The 13239-nt window shown below is 36.6% G+C and overlaps 1 protein-coding gene across 6 annotated transcripts in view; it reads right to left on the bottom strand.

The window, feature by feature from the left end:
* lzts1 (leucine zipper, putative tumor suppressor 1) overlaps positions 1-13239 on the bottom strand; it is a 160531-nt gene that overhangs the window by 110316 nt on the left and 36976 nt on the right. For 3 of the 6 annotated variants that reach the window (XM_039769577.1, XM_039769583.1, XM_039769580.1), the window contains exon 2: positions 6610-6704. The exons of 2 other annotated variants lie outside the window; for them this stretch is intronic. The gene's annotated coding sequence lies outside the window, so the exon portion shown is untranslated. The remainder of the gene's footprint in view (positions 1-6609; positions 6705-13239) is intronic. One more of the 6 variants, XM_039769579.1, reaches the window with a different exon arrangement.

Here is a 13239-nt window from a genome sequence, read left to right as displayed (position 1 = left end):
AGTCATGTAGAAAGAGTTATCAGTTACAGCAAGTTCAGTAGCAACCTCTTCCCTTTTTGCTATTTTTTTCCATTTTGTCATGGTACATAAAAGACAAGACACCAGGCAGAAGAACTTGTGAGGTCCAAAACATCCACCTTATTCCATATTCGCCCCATTATATACATTGCACTTGTAGATGAGTATTCACTGGTTGTCAGTCATCTTGCACACAGTGCCCACTCCTATGACTAAACACAAAATCAATCCTGTGTGATCTGGAGCAAACCATGGACTAGGTGGAGTATCTATGCCAGACTATGCCACTGATCTTCATAGGAGCATGTCATCAACTGCTTCCATCTTGCTAAGACTATGTAAATGAAAGCTATGACTTCAACTCACTAGAAAAATCATTAAATGTGACATGGCTTTTAGTTTGTTTTGCCACTTTTAAAAGAAGGTTTGTGGCTCCCCATCCAGTGATTGTGATACAAATGTTTTTCTCACCTTTTGCTCCTTTCATGCTGGTCATTCATTCTGTTGTGGTGCTATGCTCAAATGATTTTATAATGTTATAGTAGTAAAATACTAACAATGTTTTGACACATTTCTTAAAAAGTTAATTTAAACAGTGGCAGCCATTTTATGCTCTAGAGATATACTGTATAGTACTATCAAGTAGGTCAGAGACTTAGAAATACTTAAAAATGCAACTGCAGAGCTTCAGACCCAGCTTCATGTGAAACTTAGAGAACATTACTTTTGCTTTCATTGTATGAATAAGTACTGTAAGAGCCAATATTACAAAGTTAAAACTTCGAATTTGCTTAATTTGAATAGATTATAAATTCTTTTCATAGCCATAGTCAATGGTATAGTCTTTTCTCCCTATAAGTTAGTAAGAGAAAGAACTTCTGCTATAACTGAGATACAGCGTGATAATTGTGTCCCAGTAAACGGTAACTTAAAAGACCCATTTTCAGCTTAGAAATGGGATAGGCATACACTTTTCTGACCATTTGGAAATGGTTCAGAAACGTTTTGAAGTGAAATGTAACAAGATTTAAGCTTTGAACAGAACTTTTCTTAATAACTTTTCCTTTTTTTTTGCTGTTTTAATTTTTTTTCTTTTTTGTGTGAATTGATTTACTTTGAATTTTAACTAAAACTTTTTAAAATGAAGATATTTTGTCTGTGGAATAATTTCAGTGTGTCAGGCTTTTGTTGAATCCCATTTTTATGCTAGAGCTGCTGAACTTTGGTAATTTTGGAAAAGCTACAAGTACAAAACCTTTACAAATTGTACTGGACATGTAAAGCAGATGTAAGGAAAGAAAATTATATACAGTATAAAAGGATAGTAGTAAAAGAACAGGAAGGTTCAAAAGCATTCATACAGAGTCATGTCAGTCATCATCACAAAGAAAGGGCTCAGCTGCCGCTTCACTGAAAGTTCATTGGAACAATTTAGGGGAAAAGGGAGAGCTGAGTATACTATGTGCAAAGAGCTTCTGATTTGATAATTTGAGTGTTTTGTGGAGTGTGACAATCCAGGAAATGAACTGAAAGAGCTTTCAGTCATCTATGCTCAAAGTATACATTTTTTAATTAGATTCCCCCATTAAACCAGCTGCAGTGGAAATAACACTCCAGACAAAATAATTGCGTCTGATGATTTCAAAGTAATTGTGAGCACCTCCACACCATGTTGTGGCCATAGGGCTTAATCAATACAATTTTCATTTATAGATTTGATATTAAGACAGTTTAGAAATCAATTTAAGGCCAAGCTGTTAGTTCTTTTTGATTTATTTTATTTTTGTTTGACAGTCTTAAGATCTTTAAGGAACAAAATTACCCTGAAGGCTTAATGTCCACCTATAAATATGAACAAAGACAAACATTAACAATAAATGTGTGTAGCTTTGACTGAGCACTGAAATCCCCAGAAGTGACTCACTCCTGAAAGCTCTCACACTATAGTGTTTTGTCATCAAGTAAATAATTTAGAGAAAATCTGCCAAATGGATTGAGAGGATTTATAGTTCACTTCACATACTGCCTTAAACTTCATCTATCAAGATCATTACCTGTTTAAGTGCACTGCGGATGCTTTAAAACAAACCACCAGGTCAAGCGTGGGAATAAAAGAGCACAACTGTAGTTAGTGCTGCTGCCACCCAGCTTCAGTGAATGTAGCTTGATTCCCAGCCAAGGTACATGTCTGTGTGAAATTTCTTCTTTTTTTTTGATGCATATACTAAGTTAAATGGCAACTCTAAAATACTCTGTTTTGTGTTAGTGTAGGTGGATGTATGAGTGACATCCTATCTGGGATTGCTTCCTGCCCTTTTCCTGATGTGTCTGGGAAAGACATCTGCCACTGCAACACTAAACTGGAGAGCTTGGAAGCTCAACCCTGTTGGGATCCGTGGCCACCACCAGGGGCACCTGGACCATCTCAGAGCTCTGGACGGCAGTACTTCGGCCACACCAGGAAGTACTGCCGGAAGAGGAACTGGCCACTCCTGGAGTGCTTCCGGTTGTCCATTCAGCACTTCCACCACACCAGCAAGTGCTGCAAGAAGATCATCAGGGAGCACCTGGAGCACATCCGGGTAAGCCATAAAAGGGCTGCCTCACTCCATTCAGGGAGCCGGAGTCAGGTGGAAGAGGACGGAGCTTGTGAGTGAAGGAGTAGAGATGGCAGAAGACTTGGGAAAAGAAAAAGGAAGGACTGGACCATTATTGTGGGTTGGTGTACTGTGTGTATTGTTCTGAAAAAGAATAAAAGTGTGTGTGTGTTGGACATCTGGCTGTCTCTGTGTCTGTCTGTGTCTGGGCATCTTTCACAGGACTCAGACTCCTTCTCTTTCTGCACTCTATGTTGTAGATTTTAAATTGGTAAATTTGTAATTTACCCATCAATCTACACTTAACAACCTATAATGAACATGTTTTCAGTAAGGTTTGCAGAGGTATTAAAATTAAATTTAGAAATCTCTCGTTCATAAGAGCATTCAGATTCTTAATTCAATACTTTAGCAGCAATTACAGCTTCAAGTTTTCTTGGCTAAGTCTCTGCAAGCGTTGCACACCTGGATGTGAGAAATTTATGCCATTTTTCCTGGCAGATCCTCTCAAGTTCCATTAGATTGGATGGCAAGTTTCTGCAAACTGCCATTTTCAGGTCTCACCACAGATGTTTTAAAGGGTCTAAGTCTAGGCTTTGGCTGGGCCTCTCAGGGACATTCAGAGACTTGTCCCAAAGCCACATCAGCATGGTCTTGGCTATATGCTTCAGGTCATTATTGTACTGAAAGGTAAACTATTGTCCCAATCTAAAGTCACATGGATCAAGGAGAAGCCTTTCTTCAAGAGCTTCTCTTTGGAGTCATTCATCCATACCTCAATTCTAACCAGCCTCCCTATCCCTGCCACTGAAAAGCACCCTTATAGCATGATCCTGCCATCACCATGGTTTATTGGAGGAAGGTGATGAGCAATGCCTGGTATTAAAAAGAAGAAGTGCTCAGAGTTCTACTCAAAGAGTTCAATTTTAGTCTCATGATAATGGAGAATATTTTTCTTCATGTTCTCAGAGTCATTTAAATGCCATTTGGCAAACTCTACGCAGGCTGGACTGTCATATGCTTTTACTGAAGAATTGCTTCTACCCAACTGATGGAGCGCTACTGAGATGATCATCTTTTGACAAGCTCTCCTATCTCTGCAGGGGACTTCTGAAGCTCTGTTAGAGTGACCATTGGGTTTTTGGACACCTCGCCTACCATGGCTCTTCTTGCCTGGTTACTCAGTTTGGTCAGGAGGGATACCTTTAGGAAGAGTCCTGTTGTCTCCAAAATTCATCTATTTCCCAATTATCAAGGCCACTGTGCTCCTGGGAACACTCAAAGCTTTAAAAATGTTTTTCTTACCTGTACCCTGATCTGTGACTCGCCACAATTTGATCACTGGTGTCTAAAGTGAGTTCCTTGGGCTTCATGGCTTGGTTTCCAGTATGAAATGTGGGGCCTTATTTACACAGATTTGTGCCTTTCTAAATGATGTCCAATCAATTCAATTTCCCACGGGTGAACTCCAATCAAGTTCGAGACACATCTCAAGGAAAATTAAAGCAAACTGGCAAAGGTTCTGAATACTCGTGTACAGTAAAGGAGAGTTTTCAGTTTTTGACTTTTAATAAATTTGCAAACCTTTATGAAAACATGTTTTTACTTTGTCATTATGGGTTATTGGGTGTAGGTTGAACGGTAAAAATGGCAAATTATCCATTTAAAACTATATCTTCAAAACACAGAGAATAGAAATGGAAGGGGTCTGAAAAATTTCTGAATCCACAATAGCAGGTTCTGTAGTGAATGGATGAATATTTAAAACACAGATATAGATTTTGAATATTTTTATACAGCTCTGCAAAGAAATAAGGCATAGATTAATAAAGAAAGAATTTTTAATGAATTTGTTTTTATAAAAGTCACACAGGTTTACAAATATGATGTTATAACAACGAATGATAAAACTATTAAAACATTTGTATGCATAAGTCACATGTATATGTTTACAGAAGCTTTTTTCAACCTTGAATTGGTTTAAACAGGTTTGAGAATGTTACGTTATGTAGTAATAAATCACTTAAAATCAAGATACTTCTTTGACTGCTTCCAATGAGGAAATTATCAAAAAAGCAATCTACAAATGCATAACAAGGACTTGTTTTTAGAAAAGCTTTCTTTTTCATAATATGTGACTACATCAGCACATAGTATTCCACATGTTTCAGTCTCATGAGTGCATTCTACAGTCTAAATATAAAGCTTCTCATTTATATATAACAGTTTTCACAATACAGCATAACCTTTTATTTGCCTTTTCAATTGCTTCTGCTCTTAGCCTAAAAGATGAGAAAGTTGTTACCAACATAAATGTCTAAATCCCGCTGTAGTCAGTACTACCCTGTAATTAAGATTAATGTTCCTTTTGCCTGCATGTACCACTTTGCAGTTATCTACAATAAACTGCCTTTTCCAAGTACTAGCCAGTCTTAAATATTTTGAATTGTTGTTGCTGTCTAATAAAAGGCAATCAGAATGGTGTTTCTGTCTGCTGGTTGTACAGTAACATCCCACCTGAAGCTGCTCATTTTCTTTGAAATGCAGCTCCTAAACAAAGATTAATATACAGTATCATGATTGGACTGTGACAGCAGACCCAGAAGGTTACGTCACATCGTCATCTGTCCTGCTCAAAACGCAGACTAATATATTCTTTCTGTTCTTCTAATATGAAGAAAATGCTTCAAACTGTCAAGTGTGTCATAGTTCAATAACTTCAATAACTATGGCTACTTATGAATGAAGTTTTGATTTCCTATACCATTTATTTAAAGGAGTGTACAGTGATTACTAAATCTGCCTCATTGCTTTTCAGACCCTCGTTGAATTGCCAGCCCAATTGCTGCCTTTGTGGAGGTTGCGTGTTCTCTCCATTTACACTTAGATTAATATGGACACTCTTATTTACTCTGATATCACAAAAACATGATACTTAGTGGAATAGTGCCATTAAATTATCCTGGAATCAATATATGTATGTGTGTGAGAGAGAATGAGTGGCTGCCATTCTGTCTAAGACTCGTCTTTGCCTTGCACCACTTCTTTCTGGGATAGGCTGTAGCTCCCTTTGCAATAATGAAGGCAACCTATCCCTGGCTTTTCTGATCCCACTTTTCCTTTATAGTCTGTCTCACTTGTATGGCATATAACAATTTCCCAATCTTGTCGTTGCAAAGACCCACCTTTTCCAATGTAAGCGTCTTTGCGACCCACCGTGGTAAGAGATTTTCTCCATGGTGATTGGGGCGCGATTGTCAAAGCAGGGGTGGGAATCGAGTAAGATCATTGGTGAGGTGATCCCTCGCAATTCACTACAATTATAAACAATAGCATCTTACGACCCAAGATGCCTCCTGTGGCCCAAAAGTGAGCTGTGTCCCAGTGGTTGAGGAACACTGGCATAAAAGATGTGCTCAGGCAGGGGCACTCATTACTCGGATATTTTACTGTTTCCAGTTAGGCAACATTCACACCTTATGGATGTAAGAGAAAAACGGAGAAACGAAAACGATGATAGACTACACAGTTTGACTCTTTAAGTCCAGGATTTGAAAAAAAGGGTTCAAAATCAGATGGCTTAATGAAATAAGATAGAGTTGCTTACAAAGCTAGGTTTATCTATCATACAATATTTCCAGTAAGATAATGAGCTTCAATAGTATTTATTTGATATTAATTTCCTAGCTATGCATTTTTCCACTTATTTTAATAAAATTTTGCACTGTTAGTTTCTGTGAAAAGTATTTTGTTATTGTTTACGATGAAAGACATTACTTCGATTGATAGTACTGTCGGAGATTCATTACCGTTTGTTCGATTCAACCACCTAACATGTACGTTTAATTTCATAATCTTTGTGTTTAATATAAGCAAGTAGAACAGTATGTTTGCATATTTTTCTTACACTATTATCAGCAAGGTAGAAATAAAAAAACAAACCGGTTTCAAACTGGGTATTGTTTTAAAGAATCACATGGTTTTGCTGACTCACTGTGAATGCCTTGTGAAGTCTGATGAATAATTTGCTCAAGCTGAATGCTGTAAAGGCCTTTGTTATCCTGGGCTGCCTGATTCAGTTGCTGTCTGCTGGGAAAAAAAAAAGAAGACCATTTCATGATCTCTTCTCCATGAGTTATCTCAGCTGTGTGAGGTGTGACTCAGTTGTTTCTTTTCTTCTGATCTGCGGGAATTTATTTTCTAGGCAATTAAGTTAGTATGTTTCAGCTTTCTGTGCACTGAAATACATCATTCAGCTATTTATCTTGTAACAAGATCTAATTTGCTCAGCTGGATTCTTTCACTAGATGATTTCTTTAAGAGCACTGAAAACTGTACAAATCCACTTGATTTGCAGAGAAGCAGTAAAGTAAGACACAATTTCCCATCATTTAATTAGCTGCTGCACTTAAAATCCTTTCAGATCAGAGGAGTGAACTTTTTTGTGCGGTTCGAATCATGGATGATTCTAGTGTGGTTAAAATTCAGCTATGCTGTCTGGGTCTAACTAAACTGAGCAATTACTACATTGATTTTATTTATGGGTGACACGGTGGCGCAGTGGTCGCGCTGCTGCCTTGCAGTTAGGAGACCCGGGGTCGCTTCCCGGGTCCTCCCTGCGTGGAGTTTGCATGTTCTCCCCATGTCTGCATGGGTTTCCTCCCACAGTCCAAAGACATGCAGGTTAGGTGGATTGGCGATTCTAAATTGGCCCTAGTGTGTGCTTGGTGTGTTTGTGTGTGTCCTGCGGTGGGTTGGCACCCTGCCCAGGATTGGTTCCTGCCTTGTGCCCTGTGTTGGCTGGGTTTGGCTCCAGCAGACCCCCGTGACCCTGTCTTCGGATTCAACGGATTGGAAAATGGATGGATTTTATTTATGGTGTATACATCACAAAAAATACTTTCAACACTTGAGCAAACATTTTATTTTGTGTCTTTTGCGCATTATCACAGAGTATGTTCATTGCTTACTTTGATATTCATAAAACATACGTTGTTCTCATTAACTAGTCAAGAGAATGTGACTGAAAGCAATAAACAAACACATTCGCTCTTCATTTTTATTGAAACAATATTTGTACACAAGAAGCCAATTAAGAAAAGCACATCATAAGGGTAGGATAGTACGGTTATTCTTATTATTGTTACATGTTATAAAAAATTATAATGGAAATTTTTTGTAATTGACTTATGTAAGGAAATTTGTTAGAATTTTGGAAATTCTGGACTAATTTTTTCATGTCAGTTTGGAGTTTTGGTCTTTTTCATTTGTTTTCTTTGTATTTTGGTTCTCACAACATTGAACATTGATGGGTGAATTCATGGATGCCATATGAGCTGCATGCACAGCACCCTTTGATGTGGCTTATATACAGTAAGTTACAATTCAAGGTTAATGCTGTGGCAGAGTGGAGATGTTGCTCTTCAGAGGCTACATTAGAAAAGTAAAGATAAGACTTTTGCGTTATGTTTAATGACTAAATGCAAAAATGGTAAGCAACTTGGCCAAACTGTAGTGAAAAATAATCAGGAGTTTAAACTAATGAATTTGAACTTTCATAGTCAAGAAACACTTAAGGATCTAATTTGATAATAAACATTTAAAAATTCTGCACAATCCAAAAATGTAAAAAATGAACAAACCAAAGCTGCTCAGTTTAATCTTTAGTCTATCTAATAGCTAATTAACTACACACTCTGTGAAACACTTTATTGAGAATACAAAGATTTGGATACAGGGACAACGAGTGACCATCCTAAATCATGACATGCAGCATATGTAACGCCTACATGATTCCACACATCATGCCCATATGGCCAGCAATCGCTGTGATAACTGTAAACAATATGGTGGTGCCCATGTTAAATAAATATGAATTCTTGTCGCCTGTAAGAAAAGACATTCAATAGTGAAAATGAAAATAATATCAATAATAGTTGTAAATAATAAAGACAGAATATTAAGTGGCTGGACCACCATTTTATCACTAAGTCTATATTTTCTGTTTTAAGTTAAAGGTCCTCTGAAGTGTCATTGAATGATTTATAGACATTTTTTAGGTATTTTGCACTGTTAATTTGGATTATAATCTTCAAATATTGACTGCATTTGTTTTTCTGTTGCTCTTTTTTTGCATACCTTGCCTGATTTGTTCTCCTTTTTGATTATTTAATACATTCTTAAAGTATAAAGAAACTCAGTTTTGTTTTGCTTTATGTTCTAAAGGTTGTCCCAAAGGTTTATGGTCACCTTCTCTCTTAAATGACATTTTTGAGTATTTTGAGATTTCTGAACTTTAAATGTCTGAGTTCCATCTTATGTCTGTGCTGACTAGAAAGCCAGCTTTTTTAGTTTGGGGTTAGACTGTGTAAGGTGAAGCTTGACTCTGGGGCCCAGGCCTGGTGGAGTACTCATTTAATGGTATGACTTTTGTCACCTGCACCCCTTTTTTGCCATTTTTGTATTGATTCGCAAGAGTCTGTTCATCAGGCTATCCTACATATTTGGATGTCATCTTGTTTCTATCCAGTTGGCTTATTCATACTGATGGCATCTGCCTGGATACCATCCAGTTGATACTTTTAGTTCTATGCTGTGTAAGTATCATTTGTTTAAAATATTTGTAGTCAACTGCACCGTAGACATCAGCAGACATTTCTGTATAGATGGCTGACCTGTATCAGCACTTGCACTGTCTATTTTATATATACAGCAAAGGTGACTATCATTTCACTTTAAGATCTGTTGGTTCAGACCTTGACAAACACTTTAGAAAATGTTATGCCATTATTATTAATGACTCCTTCTTTGCCGCTTAGTACCTAATATATAATTTATGCTGCATAAAAGCATAACAAGGTGCAAACATGAATCATAACAAAAGTTTTTCATAGTAAAACATCCAAGTAAAATGTAATAAACTATCAGATACTGTTTAATAATAAACATGTTAAGTCACAGTTCACCAGGGTCCCATCTTTGATTATAGTTGTGCTTACTTTTGCTTAATGGTTGGTTTCTTTGTGTCTTGGAAATTGTCTTGTTGATGAAATGCTTTGTGTTAACTGTTTTAAGTTTTCTATGTTCTGTTAATCATTTTGCAATTTTATTTGATTGGTTTTGTAATTGTTCTTTGTTGTTGTTTCTTTGTTTTGCCTGCTTAATGTTGACCCAGGGGGGCAGGGCCTCCTGGCACTGCAGGTGAGCAGTTAATGAGGCTCTATTTAAGAGCTCAGCAGACTCAAAGCTGCAACATTGAGATTCTCCTCGCTGGTTTTGGCTCCCTTAGTGCTATCTACATTTACTCAGTTTGGATTTGCTTTTTGTTTGTAATGTGATCTTTTTTCATTTTTTCCTGCCCGCTTTTGTTTTCTTTAAGATCTGGCATGCAGACTTTTTTGATTTTTTGACCTAAAGATATATTTGATTTGTTATATTTTTGTCAGGTTTTTAACTTGTAGTAATAAGACGGTCTTTCTTTCTGGGTCTTTCTGTTTTGTATTTGAATGACTTGGTTTTTATTTATTTATTTAGATGACTTAGCCTTTGTAGTGTGAATGTATTAGATTGTTAAACTTTTATTCTTTTGTATATTTTGATTACTTAGCCCTGTTGTCATTATATATGTTTTTGCATTGTAGTCAATTATTGGCTTAAGTATCAATTATTGTTTTGCTTATGATTATTATTTAATAAATTAACTGTAGTATCTGTATTGTTCAGTATAGCAGGTTCAGTTGAAAATGATGTTAGTACTGTGGAGAGTGGAGGAATAAGACTGTATAAACTCAGAAAATGGCTGTTAAAGCAAAAATAAAAGAACTCATAATCTGATTTTAATGGATGGTGGATAGCTTCTTAGTGATGGATGAGGATCAAAGCAGGTTTCATAAGAATAGAAAGTCTTATTTTTTGACAAATAAGGATCACTCCAGAGTCATTTTGGTTTAGTCTGCTTTTTGATATTTGCTTTTATATGATTACATGTAAATTAACACATTAATAACAAATATGATGTTCAAACAGGCCCTAATAATCCCACTTCTCAAAAAGCCCATGTTTGATCCATCTCAAGTAGTCTCTTTTCTATTCAAAGCATTTCACTGTGCTGCCACTAACCACTGAGACAGCTCTATTGACTACAGTTGACATGTTACGTGGCTTGTTAGAGCTAACAACGTGTCATCTGTCCTCATCCTTCTAGACTGCTATTCCTCCTTTGACACAGTCAACTATCAGATTCTTATTGTCACCTGCCCTGACCTTGGCTTCACTGGGACTGCTCTGAGATGGTTTGAATCCTAACTCTTGGAGAGATCCTGGTAAGAAGAGATGTCAAGTGTGCATCAGGTAAGTACGAGGGCGCCTCAAGGTTTGGTACTGGATCCTCTCCTCTTTTCTTTCTATACAATCTCACTAGGCTCTGTCATCCAGTCCCATGGCTTCTTATATCATTGCTATGCCGATGCCACACAGGTGTACCTGTTGTTCACCTCAATGGATCATATAGGATCAGCTAATATATCTGCATTTCTTACTGATATCTAAACCTGAATGAAGGGGTACCATTTCCAGCTCGAACTGGAAAAGACAGACCTCCTTGTTAACCCCGCTAGATCATCTATTCAACATCCCATCTTTGTTTAGTTTGGTCTAAAATCACTAACACCTGCCAAGTCAGTACGCAGCCTTGGGGTAGTAATAAATAACCAGCGACCACACTGCAACTATCTCTTGGTCTTACGGAATGATGCTGTGTAACAAGATCAGACTGTATTTGGCAGAGTATGCAACACACTTGAACATGCTTTGGCCACATCACATCTGAAATACTGCAACTCTCTGCTGGCAGGAGCACCTGCATGTGCTACCAAGCTGCAGCAGATTCAAAATGCAGTGGCACATCTGGTGTTCAGTTAGCCAAGACAGGCATATGTCACTCTTCATTTCTGGTTGCTACACTAGCGCACTGTAGTAGCACATCTTAACGTCAAATGACTGATGTTTGCCTACAGAGAAGACAATGGTTTAGCACACATGTGTATAGAGAAACTCATGAAGTCCTATGCTCATTTCTAGTCCACTCAGGGCGGATAGTTAACAGCATGCGTTAATGCCACATCTATGTGGAATCAAATCTCAATCATGCTTTTATCATGTGTACCTCCAAGCTGGTGGCATGAGCTTCTGACCTACATCCAAACTGCTGACTCCCTTATTATGTTTAAGAAGCATCTGAAATCTGTGTGAATATCTGTCTAATTGATCGTTTCTTTGGTAGGTTTTAGTAGCTAAGCAAAGAGTAACTAGTTTTGTGTTCTGTTTGGTTAAGAGCTCATGATGGCTTACACAGTTCCCTAGAAAGATTTTTACTCATTATGTTGACCTATTTTGTAAATAACTTTGGATAAGCATCTGGTAAATGAATAAATGTAAATGTAAATTTTGTCTCAAAAACATTACTAAATCAGTTACAAAACAATATATGTTTCTTTTTCAACATATGTGTCTTTTAGGGTACTGTTGTTTCCAGCTTGTTAATGTTCATGATTTCTTTAGTACTATTGATTGTCACATGTTTTTTTCGTGTTAATGCAGAAGAAATGTAAATAAATATGAACTATAAAGCTACAGACAAGTTTGACAGTGACAGACACACAAATAATTTAATCTGATAAATAAAAAATGAATATGAAAATAAATAATATATATAAACAAATGCAGTGTTTTAGAACATTTTGCAACCTTTATTCATCAAAACCCACATTTCCAAAAGCTAAACAGCATGTCACACTTATTTCCAAAAGTCCTCCATTCTTGAAATCTAATATTTTACATTCCAATCAAACAATAATCAAACAATAATGTACATCATTCCACATTTAAATAAATGTGCCATCCTTCTAGAAAATCATGAGATCATCAGTATTAATTGATGAGCTGTACAATAGACTGTAGTGGAAAATAATTTCAATTAGAAAGAGTAACCAAAATATCTATATAAAAAGGAGCCGTGAATCTCTTTCTTTCTAGCTCATTGATATTTGGAATTCTTCCTGACACTTGGTATCCTTAAGTCACAGAGTCATTATAATTTAAATTTGCAGACCATGGTGGCATCTGTTGCCACGTTTACACAAGAAAAAGACATATCTATGTTTATATATATATATATATATATATATATATATATATATATATATATATATATATATACTGTATATACCTGGCTTCGCCTATCAAATTTCCTAAGTCAATGGGCTTCAGTTATAGTTCCATCAGTTCATTGGATATATCAGAAGTACAATGCAACTAAGTACTTGTCTATATACAATGTTTGTACTTTTTTTTTAGTATTATTTTAGTTCATGTAGCTTCTCAGTCATGCTACATGCAATTGGCTATGATTAAAAAATTCTAGCTGTAGATTAATTCCTGCTTTTCCAAGTGACTGACTTTGGCTTTTGTTGATAATTAATGCAAAACACAATTTTATTTAAACTAAAGTATATCCTGTTGAACTGAAACAGGTTAACAGTAGTAATAGTGAGAATCTGGAGTATTTATGTCCACTTGCTTTGCGCTCTGTCCTTGCTGAGATAGGTTCGAGCTTCCCTGAAACCCT

Source organism: Polypterus senegalus, chromosome 11, assembly GCF_016835505.1.
Source record: "Polypterus senegalus isolate Bchr_013 chromosome 11, ASM1683550v1, whole genome shotgun sequence".
In the NCBI taxonomy this organism is placed as follows: domain Eukaryota; kingdom Metazoa; phylum Chordata; class Cladistia; order Polypteriformes; family Polypteridae; genus Polypterus; species Polypterus senegalus.
This window is presented reverse-complemented; position numbering and strand designations above follow the sequence as displayed.